Here is a 14260-nt window from a genome sequence, read left to right as displayed (position 1 = left end):
CATATATATATATATATATATATATATATATATAAAGCATCATCATTTCATTAATAATTTTATAATTAATATGTCTCATGTAATATAATATATAAAATGTATAAAACTATAACTTTTTTTCATAGTTTATCGTATCAACAATATATGCAAATAGTACATATTTGTATATTTGCATAATCTATCGTCCGTCATTTAATAGCTTTCATGTGTATACGTGTGCATTGATACAATGCATAAATGTGTCCTGAAATTGTAATAAACCTCATATTTACCGTGATCTCGTTTTCTCTCTCTTTCTTTCACGCATGCGCGTAACATACATACGTGGCCACGACTATTATGCAAATGCATCTCAGCGTAAAAATAAAAACTGGACGACACCGAGGATGAGAACGATACGACGGCTATGGTTTCTGCATTTACCAAAACAGTGCTAAATGAAATACGTTCCAGCATAATAATTATAATCAAATCTAATAATAATAATAATAATTATAATACATAGCTGCATAATATCGACAAGAACATAGGACACTTTTCCTGATCGTCATGAGATTTTTTAAAGTTATACAAAATAAAAATACCAAGCGTAATCTTTCGAATGCAAACGGTTAATAATAAAAAGAATAATAATAAAACCCGTGGGGGTGGGGCGGGTAAGAATACCCCCTCAGTAATCCCTGCTTGTCGTAAAAGGCGACTAATAGGGAAATCGTTAGGGATAGATATAGTAGATTAAAATAAGAAAAAGAAAGTTTGTATAATCGTATTTCCGATATGACCCTGTTTCCGAATAGTAGTTGCTTTTGTCTTTGAGTAATTCATATAACTTTACTGACTGCTACACCATTAAACAATGTTGAAGAACTATGACACTGTATTCACAACTCTAAAATTTATATTCGCATATTTTGAAACATCCAGTACATATACGTTTGCAATAAGAACTCGCATAAATCGTAGGAATCGATCTAGACGGTCTAGATATTGTTCGATTTGATCGACTTTCCACGTTAAAATTTCAACAAGCTTCTTAATAATTCCTCAACGATGACACTATTCTAAGAACGGCCTCCTTCCTGACACGTTTTCGACCAACAAAAAAGCTCGATCTCAAAGTGTCTACGACCGGCAATTCGAACAAGTTAAAAATACATTTCTACGGTATTTTACAAATTGGAGATATAATGAAAGTATTTATATATACCCTATGCGGTTAATAATAAATATTATTACTAACAAGAAATTAAGGAAACATTTTCTTTCATGTGATTTTAATTAAAATTTTATATATTTTTTATATTTACATTTATTGAAAATATGAACAAATTGCTATTCTTATTTTTGATTCATTTATTCAAAATGGTAAAAGGTGGTCAAACAATACGAGAAACATTTTGTTTGTAATAATAAACTTCAATCAAGCTTGTTTCTCAATTATACATTTAATAAAATAGAAAGAAACGTTATTTTTTTCCTTAATACAATACAAACGATGCTATGCACTATCAATTCATTATTCAAATTTGAAGGGAATAAAAATTATTTACAAAATCTAATCGATCACGATGCATAAGGACTGACGAAAAATACAATTGTCATTGTCGAGTTCTTATACGTGAGAAGATATCTCGAGTTCTCGTCTGTTGTCTGGATGAACGTTATAGAAGAAGATATAGTATACCTTCCTCCTCCCCTTCTATCTTCTACCCTCGCGGCTTTAATTTCCGTGGCCCCCTTCTGTCCGTCTCTTGAGTGGACGCGCAAGGGCTTTGTATATAATACCCATACACGTGCGCGAAAATAACGCGCGCACACACACACACACAAATATATATATATACATAACCGCGAGAGTAGATCTCTCGAAGTACACACATACACGCTTATACCCACCCACATGTATAGAAAAAGAAGGAGAGTAGAAATTCGAGGGACCATGAAAAAAGGGAGAAAAAGTGAAAGAGGGTGTTCGAAAGGGCGGTGGTGACAAGAATAAAGAGAGACGGAAGAAAGGAAAAGGGAAAGGAAAAAGAAGAAAGAAAAAAAGAAGGGCGACGAAGGGTAGCGTGGAAGAGAGGGGAGTGCTTGGAGAGGGAAAGAAATATTACAAAACAACGAGAAGAGTTAGGAAGTGGCTCGTGTACGACACTCTACTCCCTCCTCCCTTTCTCTTACGCACATGACTCTATGCATACACTAATAATATCATCCATCTACGCGTGTGTGTATTATGCAGGACTTTTTTTTTCGAAAGAGAGAGAGAGAGAGAGAGAAGGAGAGAACACAAACGAGAGAAATTCTCTCTGGCCGCAATCTCGTTCTTTCCTTTCCGATTGGCGCGTTCAACAAGCGTTTCTCTCCCTTCCTTCTTCCCTCCTATACATATATTCTTACGTGAGAAAGAGAGAGAAAAAGAGATAGGGATATATAATAGCATGCAAACGCAAGGTATGACAAGGGACAAGTGTTCGTGAATGAATGAACGTAAAGTACGACGCGTACGTCCTACTACTCCAAGCATTTCATGCGTACACGTTGTATATTCTTTTACCAGGGGTGTCCAACCTTTTGCTTTCTTTCTCTATTAACACTCTCATCGGGAATTAGTAATCCAACGTATATAAAATAAAATACAATATCGAACAATGTAAAAAACATTCCTTTTTTTATTGAATCTCATTCATTACAGTGTTGAATCGCACGCGGATTGGACAGCCCTGTCTTTATATACCACCCTTACTCGTCCACTCTTCCTTAAATCTTCGAAGGGTGGAAAAAATGAAACTTCGTCAAAAAAAAAAACTAGAGAGAGTGTAGGATACGTGATGCATTTAAAGGAGTCTCGAAAAACGATCCTCACAAATCCTGGGAGAATTCGAGGATCCCTCGAGGCTATAATTTTCTTCCGATCTCGTTCTCTTTCATTTTGTTTATTTATTTATTTATCTGTCCACTCTTTCCTTTTAATTACATATATGTTATACAAAAATATTTATATATTATATGATTTCTTTCTCGCGTCAATAAGTTAGGTAGTCTGTCTGCCATTTAATTTCTTTTTTTTATTTTTCCTTTTTTTCCTTACTCATAATTTTTAGTAAAAGTTCTTCGGACGGAAGGAAAACGCGTTGTTTCTTTCCGTGACAAGCGATACGGGTTAACGAGGTCGTTTGCACGTTAAAGATGTATGTACGAGAGCAGAGCACAAACGATATGCGCATGCCTGCTTCTTAAGTTCTTTCTTTCTTTCTTTCATTCTTTTTCTCTCTCTCTTTTTCCGTAAAATAGATGCTGGAAAGACATTTCGTTATAATATATTGTTTAACAAAAAATGCAAAAATATAAGGGAGAGAAATATTCATATAGAAACAAAAATTTAATATAATTACGATAGGAGTATAAAGGCATTAACTATTAAGGGATAAATTAATTACGATATTTTTCTGACAAATATATAAAAATACATACATGTATGCGAGTACGTATTAGTTTAATTAGAATTATATGCCATTACAGGGAATTAAACATACAAAAGTAATTGTTAAATTGATAGAAATTTGAGACCAGTTATGTACAAGCTAACGAGTTGCAGGTATAATCATAAACAGAAATTTACAGCAATCACATTTTCCACTATACGAATGGAATAATGTGTGGTAAATAGAAGTGGCGTGAAATTGACTGGTGTTCTATTATTAACTTCCGGAGTAGTTCATGAGATGACTGGACTTTATTATACCGGCCGTTATGTGTTACGAATATTCCTATTAAACACTTTGAATACCATGAGGGTCACTAGTTGACTTTATTTCGTAGCCTTTATTTGAAACTTCTTTGATATCTTTTATGTGACCTATAGAGAAAACTCGAACGCATAATCTATAATAAAAGTCAAAGCTAATTTAAAATATATCTAATTATTATCGTGGTAATTGATTAATGCAGGACCGCTTCTTGTAAAGAAGATAAAAAAACTATATTATTTTTCATAATTTTCAATGCACAATTCTAGACGTGCATCTACAGTTCTCGTGAACAACGTTTTCAAATAGAAAATCTAACGAGTGAGAAAAGGAAAGACAAGATATGTCGACTTAGTGCGCCCCTTGCCCAGCTCCTACCTTCCTCCCTTTCTTCTTCTTCCTCCTTCTCTTAGAGAAAAGAAATACTAGAGAAGAAAATAATTTCCTAGGACACACGACGAGTGAGAGACAACATCGAACGACACGTTGAATTTTCTTTCGCAACACTTACTTCGAAATACACGAAAAACGTATTATTCGAACTGCTCGCATGTGAAACCTTTTTCCTCTCCCATTTTGATCTCTCTTTATCACTCTCTCTCTCTTCCACTCCCTCAGTCCGTTTCTATAACTCATATTACTCAGATTCTCTTTCTCTAAGTTTCTCCTTCTATATCTTATGTTACTCCTAGTATTTCTCTCACAATCTCTCAGTCACTCAAACACAGTCTTTTCTCTCTCTCTCTCTCTCTCTCTCTCTCTCTCTTTTTCTTCTATATTATTTTCTCTTGTATGCAATTTTTTTTTTCCTAATCTATCCTTCATCCTTCTTTTCTATCTTACGTTCTTTACCTTCTTCTTCCTTGTTTTTTATTCTCAAGCACGTCATTCGTTCATACATAGAATACTGAAATAATAATCGAGATATGCAAAGGACTTACGTAAGAATGCACGATATCACAAGAAAATACGTCATTTCAAATAGCATAAGAATAAGAAAAGATATCTTTCTCTTTCTCTCTATCTCTATTTCTTTTCCTGTCTCTTTGAATATTTTAAAAGCATACAATCCTAATGTAACAGCCGTCAAAATTTTTAAAAGCCGTTCATTCTCCGAATAAAATCTCTTAAATTCAGCTTATATATTATATATTCATCATATCGTAAACAACATGTTACGACATATGTAAAAGCTTGTATTCGCATAGGTGAAACTTTCAAGTAAATCTAACTATTCCTAGCAAATAAAAATCTCTTAGCTCCATTTATGCAGTTTGTAAAAGATAAACAAGATCAAATTGAACTCGGACTTACTTATTATACTCCTGTTGTTATCACGTGACCAATGCAATTTTCAAGCGGGTGGATATAAGATAGGATAGAAAAAGTTTCGAGTAAATTCCAATTAAAAAACTGCAGCTTAAAACTTGGAATGACTTTCCTCGACGAGAGAGAGTTCTTTCGGAAAAGTAAAAAATAAAATCCCTAGTCCCTTGCAGATGGAGAACTAGGTAGTAGGTGGGTTGAATTGGGGGGTGATGATACCGCCAGAAAACAATAAGAACACTGAACTGTCAGAGATACCGTATTTTTTCTAATTCTTTTTTTCTTTTTATTATTTTTTAAATAACCGACATAGAAATCCGATCGTTTTTTTCCTCTTTTCTATCTTTTCTCTTCTTTCTCGCTCTTTGAAAATATAAAAAGAAATGAAGAAAAAATCATTCCCGGAGCATCGTAGCACAGATTTTTTTTCATTGCACTCGCTGTGCACATCGGATCGATCCTCGGGAATCAGTTGGAGACAACAAAAAAATGGGGAAACAAAAAAGAAAGGGGAGGTGTAAAAGAAGAAGCAGAAGAAGAAGAAGAAGAAAACACCTGTGAACGAGAAAATGCAGTGCTCTGCTTTTGCTTACGGTATTGATTTCAAAGGAAGGTGCGAAGAACGATGCTTTTTTTTCCAAAGGCGTGGACGCACGCGCATAAGTAGATGTAATAAGATATATAAATATATATCATATAACATATATGTAATACTTACACACGAAACTCAACAAGAATTTATGTATGAACCACGTCGACGTTCCGTTGTTCTTCGTTCAGTTCATTCATACTTATACTATAGTTCTCGTATTTTGAGTGTTCATTCAAAAGACAACATTTCCTTTTTCCGATTCCTACAGAACGGGTGAAATATTTCAAAGATTTTTCTTTATAGAAATATATATATATTTTTTTTTTATATAATAGGGGAAAAATAGGTGGAGAGGAGAAGGAGGAAAAGGTAAAAGCTTAGGAGGATTTTTCTAATCCACTTTCGGATGTATTTATGGGATGTATTTTAGGATGCTTTTTCGTATGTTCGCGGTATTTAAAGGCCTAATTATCACTGCTCGTTACTTCGAAACTCCTAATTTGGTTCTTGGTATCTCGTAAAAGTGCTGAGCGTCTCATTATTAAGCTAACACCCACTACCACTACTTTTCTATCTTCTTGTTCTATATATTTTCAAATTACACGTCAGCTCACGCGACGTACGACGAGCTGTAGGACGACGAGTCTACCGTTTTAATATACAGCTAATAGCGGTGCAGTAATAGTCACTATCTTTATCTCTATTTCTTTATCTCTACATTTTCATTTTTCTTTCTCATGTCTATGTCTCTGTTTACGTTTCAGGAATAAAATATAGAAACAAGAGATACCGTTGCAAGTACAGTGAAGCTTGCGGTATTAAAAGCAAAACAATTAAATTAAAATAAAAGAAAAAAGACCGATAGGAATATGTATGAAGAATATTTGTAAAGTATGACACATTTGTGATACATAGATAGATAGATTTAAAAAAATAGATAACTTTATTATAGGCTTGGTATAAACTAATAGATCAGATACTAGGAAGAGATAAATGTACAATATATAATAAAGCTAATCATTCAAAGTGACGTATTTAATATTTATATCACTTGCAACGAAAAAGAATATGCTCTAGCAGTTTGATCCCTAAAACCCTAGAGACACTTTTTAATATAAACTATAAATGTAAGAATTTGAAGTATTCTTATTTAAATATTATACCAAAGATAACAATACTATCTAAGAAGCAACGAAGTCAAGATAAATGATAAAGAAACAATAGCTATGAAAGATTAAAAAAGCATATTAGAAGAGACACTGAGAAAGAATAAAATAATATTCTTAAAATAATAAGAATAAATTAAAATAGGAATATAGAAAAGAAACAAGTAGACCAGAATGACTATCGCAACAATTAATATAACGACCAAAGTTATTTAAATTTGATAACTTATGCGCGAACGAACCGTTTACGGTTATCCTCTTCCCTTATCTCCATTTTTATTTTATATTTGTTTTTTTTATTAACATAAACAGAAAACTAGAAAGCGAGAACGAGATAGAAAAAGATAGAAAGGGATAAGATAATAAAAAGAGAGGAGGAGATAGAGGAACGTATACTCGAAAAGCTTAAGCTTAAACTAAAGAGTTCAACAACTGGATGCAAATTCGTAGCAGTTCGCAATTAACCGTAATGCGAAGGTGAAGTTTTAGCAAGTTTTATTGTGCCCTAGCACTCGTCGAGTACTAATAAATTTCGATAAGGAGATCGAGCACGGTTTTTTCATTCTTTCGATCAACAAAGCTCCTTCAAAATTGATGGAATTCGTTTTACCACAGAGCGCGCACCCACAAGAATAGAAAGAAAAAGAAAACCAAGGAAAAGGGTAAAAGAAATGGTCCGAGGGAGGGGTAGAAAGAGGAAGGAGAACTTTGCTTATATATATGTATGTATATTCGGATCACGCTCCTTTCATCGTAGGGAACGAAAAAGAAACGCACACGTCGGTCTTTCGTAAATTATACACTCGGTCATTACTACTGTGTAAACATCGTTGCAGCAAGGGGACACTGTCTCTCTCTCTCTCTCTCTCTCTCTCTCTCTCTCTCTTTCTTTCTTTCTCTCTACGTGTGCAGTTCGTTCAGATCGAGACTCGATAACTCTTGTTGAGAGAAAACGTGTTCCTCGGTGACATCGTCGAATTACCACGCTCGATATTTTCAAAATGAACTTTTCGAATCAATATATATATGTGTAATGTACAATCTATATATATAATTCACCCCTAATGCATACTAAGGATTAATAATTAATATTATAGTATTACATATAATAAAAGTATATATATATATATATATATAGATTCATCAGGATACATCATTTTTAAATGTACATTGAAGGATTATAAAATTTGTAAAAGTCTTAAATAGTAGTTCTAATTTTGACGATCAATGGAGTAAAATTACGCGATGCAAATAATAACCATCCTTTAATTGAAAGTTCAACGTCAAAAGTTCAAAGGTTAATCGTTCTTCGTACGTACACACATACGTACATATATACGTACAATTGTTACATTTCCTATTCGTATATATGTACATGTATCTAATACATATATGAAGATTGTAGATCGACACATCATATCAATGGTCGGCACAGTCCTATTCCTTCTCCATTTGTACAGCTGAAAATGAAAGATAGACGGAACGAACGTGTGTACTCAACTCATTGATCGAACTGTCAACGATTGGGAACGCCGATAATTCTTAGTCAATTTCGAGAGTCCAACTCTCGACAGGTTTTCCTATCAGCGATTGTGAAAAGATAAAATTGATTGCACCATAAACGTACTTATACATATACATATTCGCAAACATGTAAATACATATAAAAATATAGAGTGTTCCTATTTTTTTCCATTTAACTATACCAGAGTATTCTACGAATAAAAATAAAAATGTTTCGCTAAAAAGTTATGACAAAAATATGAAATAACAATGTATCGGTTTTGTCTGCTATTCCATATATTACGCCAATGGATTTTTAATTGTAGGAAATATATTAATATTAAATCTACTGATAATTTATGTATATCCGTTTATACCGTAACTAATCCAATTACCCGATTTCATTAACATATACAAATGAACAAGAAATTTGAAATGTAATCAACTCAATTTTGAAAAGAAATCAAACCTGTAATTATAAGAACAGAGTAACACTTCAAAATGGAATTAATATGTAAATTAATATCACACCAATCTATTTTTCGGCACAACTTTTTACCAAAATATTTTTCTAGTCTATGTTTATATAAAATTCGCCTCTTATTTTTTTCGTAGAATATGCTGGCACCGTTACGCGAACAAAATACGTAGGGATACCCTGCATATTTACTATCGATCCTTTTTCTATGAAATCGTTTGATGACGGAAAATGTTTTCTTCAAATTAGAGTAAATAAAAAGTTCTTTGTTTTTCTTTCTTATCGTTAAACGAAAATTACTTATCGAAGTTGAATCAATACGCTTTTATCAGTGACCAAATAATATCTCATCACTGAAAACGGTAATTCAAGCTCAAACGAATTTAACGTGATAGGAATTTCTAAATGCAGAAACGTAATATCACTTTTAGAATTTACTCTTAGGATATCGCGAAAAAGAGATTATTTTTAAGTGTAAAGGTGAATGTTTACTCATAGATAATTGAAATATGTGGAAGATAATACAAAGATAAACTTTTAATCGAATGACCCCTTATGTGTCGGAAAACAATTGTACATCTCATTAATTACAAAAAATACATTATTAATTGGATCAATTTTTACGTGATCAAGTAAAACAGACAATAAATAATTTACAAATAAATGCACATAATACATATGAAACATTTTATATTATTTTTATTATTACGTATTACTAAATTTTATATTACTTTTATTATTCATTTCCACCGATTTTATTCCTAAACTTTACCTACAAAATTTTCTCTTTATATTCTCTTTATTCTAATAACATTCACTCATAATCCCTTAGACGTTCATCAAAAAAGAACTAACAAAAACAACTCGTAGTGTCTCAGATAAGACCGAATAGAAATTACCGGTGTCTAACGAACGAAATCTAATTACGGAAATAATTAGAAAAAGATGAAAGAGGGAAGGAGGAAATGAAATATAAAAGAGAAAAAGGAGTAGAAAAGCAGAGGGTAAAAAGGGAAGAATAAAAAGGAAAATACGAGGAAAGCAAGTGAGCTTAAATAAGAGAGAGAGAGGGAAAAATAGATAAATAGATAGATAAAGAAAGAGATAGAAACGCCAATAAAACCACAAGAATCTTCCGCAATCGGATTACTGCTTAAGAGACGATCCTAGTCGGTTCTTGTTCTCCTTCACAGTTTTACAGTCGCTCCTGTAAACTTTATTATCCCCGTCTGGAATTTCTTTTCCCTTTTTCTTTCTCTCTCTTTCTTTCTCTCTCTTTCCGCAAAGTATATATACCACCAAGAGTTTGGGTACTTCGATGTCACGAACTTTTAATAACATCGTTAAGAGTGCGAACGTTATACGGTTTCTAGCACGATATATCAGCAGCTCCTAGAGAACTCGGAGAGCAATTGGAAAGAAAAACAAGGACGAAATTCGATGAACTTTAGCATACAGTGTTACTATTAACTCTTTGAGTTTGCCCCTGATAAACGTTCGCATTCAATTATCACTTTTCAAATAATTCATGATTCTTGATATAACTATGCCTGGATATATATATATTATAATTTTTGGCAAATACTTCTTTTATATTAATATATGATACATCTTTTTTGTAAATGAAACAGTAGTGGTATTTGATGGCGTATCACTATCCGTTTTATTTATTAGTTAGTAATAAACGATTGTTCTTCCATTCTTTAGTTAACTTTTCATATAATTCATCTGTACTTTGTTTTTGTGATGCCGATGATTCGTATACTGTTTTTTTTTGCATGTTTAGCTGAACCTTGAGGTAGTAAAAAAAGGGGATCTTTACTTACAAGTTCAGCTATTAAAAAAGCAGCGCTAGATGCTGAGCATGAAGAACTAACTGATGAAAGAAGAGAAAGTCTTGAAGGAATTAACTGAAACAAATGCGGATTACTGTTAACAGATCCTGGAGAAGTATCCTTGTTATCATTTCCAGAAACATCAGCTAATGAAGCAGAAGCTATAATTTTCTTCCGATGAATCCAAAATCATTTTTTCTTCATCTTCATCAATTTCAACTAATGTTGGTCTTATCTTCTTATTTTGGAGAATCGTTGCCTTATCATAAACTACTTCGATACTTTTACGTGATTTATTTAGGTAAGTAGTCGCAACAGGTTGTTCTGTGTTTACTGTTGCTTCATCTTCTATTATTTCTTTATTAATATTGTTCTTACACTCTAAATCAATATCATCGCCATCAATATTTTTAGATGTTGAACTCTTATCATCTTTTTTACTTGAAGAAATAGATGATTCTTGTTAATTTATTTCTTTAGAACTATCTGAAATATCAGAATTTAAATTACTTTTCCCAGTTACATCTATTAGTGATATTTCTTGGCTTTCAGATAATTCTTTTTCATCCCTAATTGTCATTGATGGAACATCTGAAGTATTTTTTTCATCTGTATTATTTGTACTAGCAACAGTAGTTGTAGTAGTAATATGATGGTGTGGTGGTGGTGATGGTGGTGGTGATGATGGTGGTGGTGGTAGTGATGATGATAGTACTAATAGTAGTAGTAGTAGTAGTATTCCTTTGACAGTACTCGTGACGTCGTCGTCGTCGTAAACGAATCGACGAGCACGTTGCTTCGTTTACTACGATTTCTCCTGGTGAATCGCGCTATAGCAGTAGTACTACGCGCATTCGTGTAAAGCCGTACATCTTCGGGAATCGACGCAACGATCGGGGACTATTTCGCGTGCGCTTGACTGATCGAGTCAAATGTACACATATATACGTATATACTTCAATTAATCGAACGAAATATCGACTCTAAAAGTAAGAGAAGAAAACAACAAGTACATAAATGTACACGTATACACATCTCCACCCCCACAAATATTAAAATTTATAATAATTAATATCGTTCTTGTTTTTCATATACTTATGTTTGCGAAGTTATTCCGTGATTATTTAAACGACGTGCCTATAAAAAAACGAAATTAATTATTACTAGATAAACACACAAAAACCGGTTTTCTTTTCCGTTTAATTTTTATTTTTCCAAATAGAGAATACGGGACAAATATACATTATGACTCAATATATAAAATTACATCTTATAAATTGACTATATATATATATATATATCTTTCTCATTCTCGTTCTCGTTCTCGTTCTCGTTCTCTTTCAATCGATCTGACAGTCTCGCATTTGAACTCCCCGCCGTACCGCCCTCTTTCCAGAGTGAGCTCACGCGCGCAAGGTATACGCAGAAAGATAGAAAAATAAAAAGAGAAAGAAAAAGGGATGATGCTTACCTTTTCCAAAATTGTCTACACGACGGGAGTTTCCTGTTACATTCCAGAGACTAACGTTGCTGTGTAGTAGTAGCCAACACCACCACCGTTCCTGTCACGATTACCGTCTCGATACTCTTCTCTCGATGTTGAGATGATAGTCGTATGAGGCGCGGCCACTGCTTCGAGATATTTTCTCTTTCTCTTCCTCTCTGACTTTTATCTTTTTTTTTCTCTCTCGCAACGAACCGGTCACCGAATCTTCACACTATCCTATTATTTTATTAAGATATATATTATACGTGTACATAAGAAGAAGAGAAACAGAATTTCCTTTCAAAGTTCTCTCACCGTATTCGAAAAGAAGTTAATAGAGGCGCGCGCGTGACTCAAATGCACGCACTGTGTTCCTCGGGTTGGTTCGTTGGGTGCGCGCGCGTGCGCACGCGCTTGTGTATATATCTCTGTCTTGCTTCCTCTTTCCTTCTTAATCTCTCTCTCTCTCTCTCTCTCTTAACTCTTCTTTTTAGATAAGGCCGTTTAACCGTACCTCGCACACAACGATCTTGCCAGCAAAGAACACTTAGGTACTTTTTGCTTACTTATACGCACGCATATACGATACACACACCCGACTGCACCAATAGAAAAGACGCGCACGGCCAACCGAATGGGCCGGAACTGACCCTCGTTCTTTTTCAACGACGAATCTCGGAAAAACACGCTTCTACTCCCCTCTACCTTTCTCTCTCTCTCTCTCTCTCTCTCTCTCTCAATCTTTCTCTCTTTCCACCACCCCCTGCGACTCCCTCTGAATTACCGCCGACAGTCACTGCCACCGGCGCGTTATTCTTGCTTTTGCCGTCGTTATTGTTGCTGCTGTTGCTCTTGCTATTACTTTTCCTCTTGCTCTGACTACTCTTGATTTTTCTCCAATTATTTTTACTAATACAATTTCGAATCTTTCGTTAGCTTCGTCGTAAAATCTCTGATAACTCTGATAATGATGATGGTGTCGATTAGAATTGTACCCACCCTCGCCACAAGTTCCTCTCGAGATTCCGTACATCTCCCGAACACGACGTGTGCGGACTTTATTCTATCTTTTGAGTTCTCTTATTCGTCTCTAAAGTGATCAAGGATATGAAACTCCGTCTCTCTTCGACAGACGCCTTCTCTTTGACGCGTGTTCCCTTTGAAGGTTCAACGTACAGCCGCCCACCGAATAGCTCAATGGCCCATCGTCCATGGAGACGTACCGATCATGCCGATCGACGTCAACTTAACGCGTCCTTCTTCCTTTTTTTTTCTTTTTCTTCTTCTTTTTCTTTTTACGTTTCTGCGTCCTTCCTTCTCTCCTTCTCCTATTCAATCACCGCCACCACTACCGCCACCACTACCACCACCACCTTCTCCTCTTCCTCCTCCTGTTTCTCTTACTGTACCTTCCGATCGTGTGACACACGATCCCAATCAGGCCCTTCGGCCCTCCGAAAGTCGTCGAGTCTTCGACTCTCGCGACACCGTACGCACTGTACGTGCGGCTTTTAGTAAAACAAAGATAGAAAAGCAAAACGACAGACACTCTTCTTCTTATTATTCTTATTCTTATTCTCCTTTCTCTTTTTATTATCTTTCTCTTTTATTTTGTTCCCACCGTCTTTGAAAAGATGACTACTACTATCTACTATTATTATTATTATTACTATTACTACTTCTTGACTACTTTACTACTACTACTCGTTCTCTCGAATCATCGGGACCAAATGAACGCGTTACGCGCTGGCACGGCCCACGTCCTCGATCGAACCTTAGAATACGATGTGATATTTTGGGGTCGGCCACGCACACGTGCGACAATCGTAAAGTTAAACGACGGAAGCGCACCGAAAGCTTTTGTATCGTTTAAAGTATATTCCGCTTTTTTTTCCCTTCTCCCCTTCTTTCTTCTCTCTTTTTCACGGAGACATACCCGACTCGTCTCCTCCTTCGCCAACGCCTACACGATACACATTGCACGCAGAGCAACGACGCCCCTACACGCTGATGACAGCGGTTCTCAATTGACACTACGTGGATACTCCTCTATCCTCAATGTTTACTTATTTTGCCGACAGAGCACGCCTCCCCTACGTGGCAAATTTCAAAGAAGGGGGTGGCTAAC

The 14260-nt window shown here is 34.8% G+C and overlaps 1 protein-coding gene across 7 annotated transcripts in view; it reads right to left on the bottom strand.

Annotated features, from left to right (window-relative positions):
* LOC106790886 (catenin delta-2) overlaps positions 1 to 14176 on the bottom strand; it is a 36868-nt gene extending 22692 nt beyond the window's left edge. For 4 of the 7 annotated variants that reach the window (XM_014756120.1, XM_014756121.1, XM_014756122.1 and 1 more), the window contains exons 1-2: positions 12448 to 14173; positions 12118 to 12369 (exon numbers count right to left, since the gene is read on the bottom strand). The gene's annotated coding sequence lies outside the window, so the exon portion shown is untranslated. Of the gene's footprint in view, positions 1 to 12117; positions 12370 to 12447 lie in introns of all 7 variants that reach the window. The other 3 variants (XM_014756123.1, XM_014756124.1, XM_014756119.1) reach the window with 2 other exon arrangements.
* Positions 14177 to 14260: the final 84 nt, after the last annotated feature.

Source organism: Polistes canadensis, unplaced genomic scaffold (assembly GCF_001313835.1).
Source record: "Polistes canadensis isolate GaletaPanama2010 unplaced genomic scaffold, ASM131383v1 scaffold_267, whole genome shotgun sequence".
Taxonomy (NCBI): Eukaryota; Metazoa; Arthropoda; class Insecta; order Hymenoptera; family Vespidae; genus Polistes; species Polistes canadensis.
This window is presented reverse-complemented; position numbering and strand designations above follow the sequence as displayed.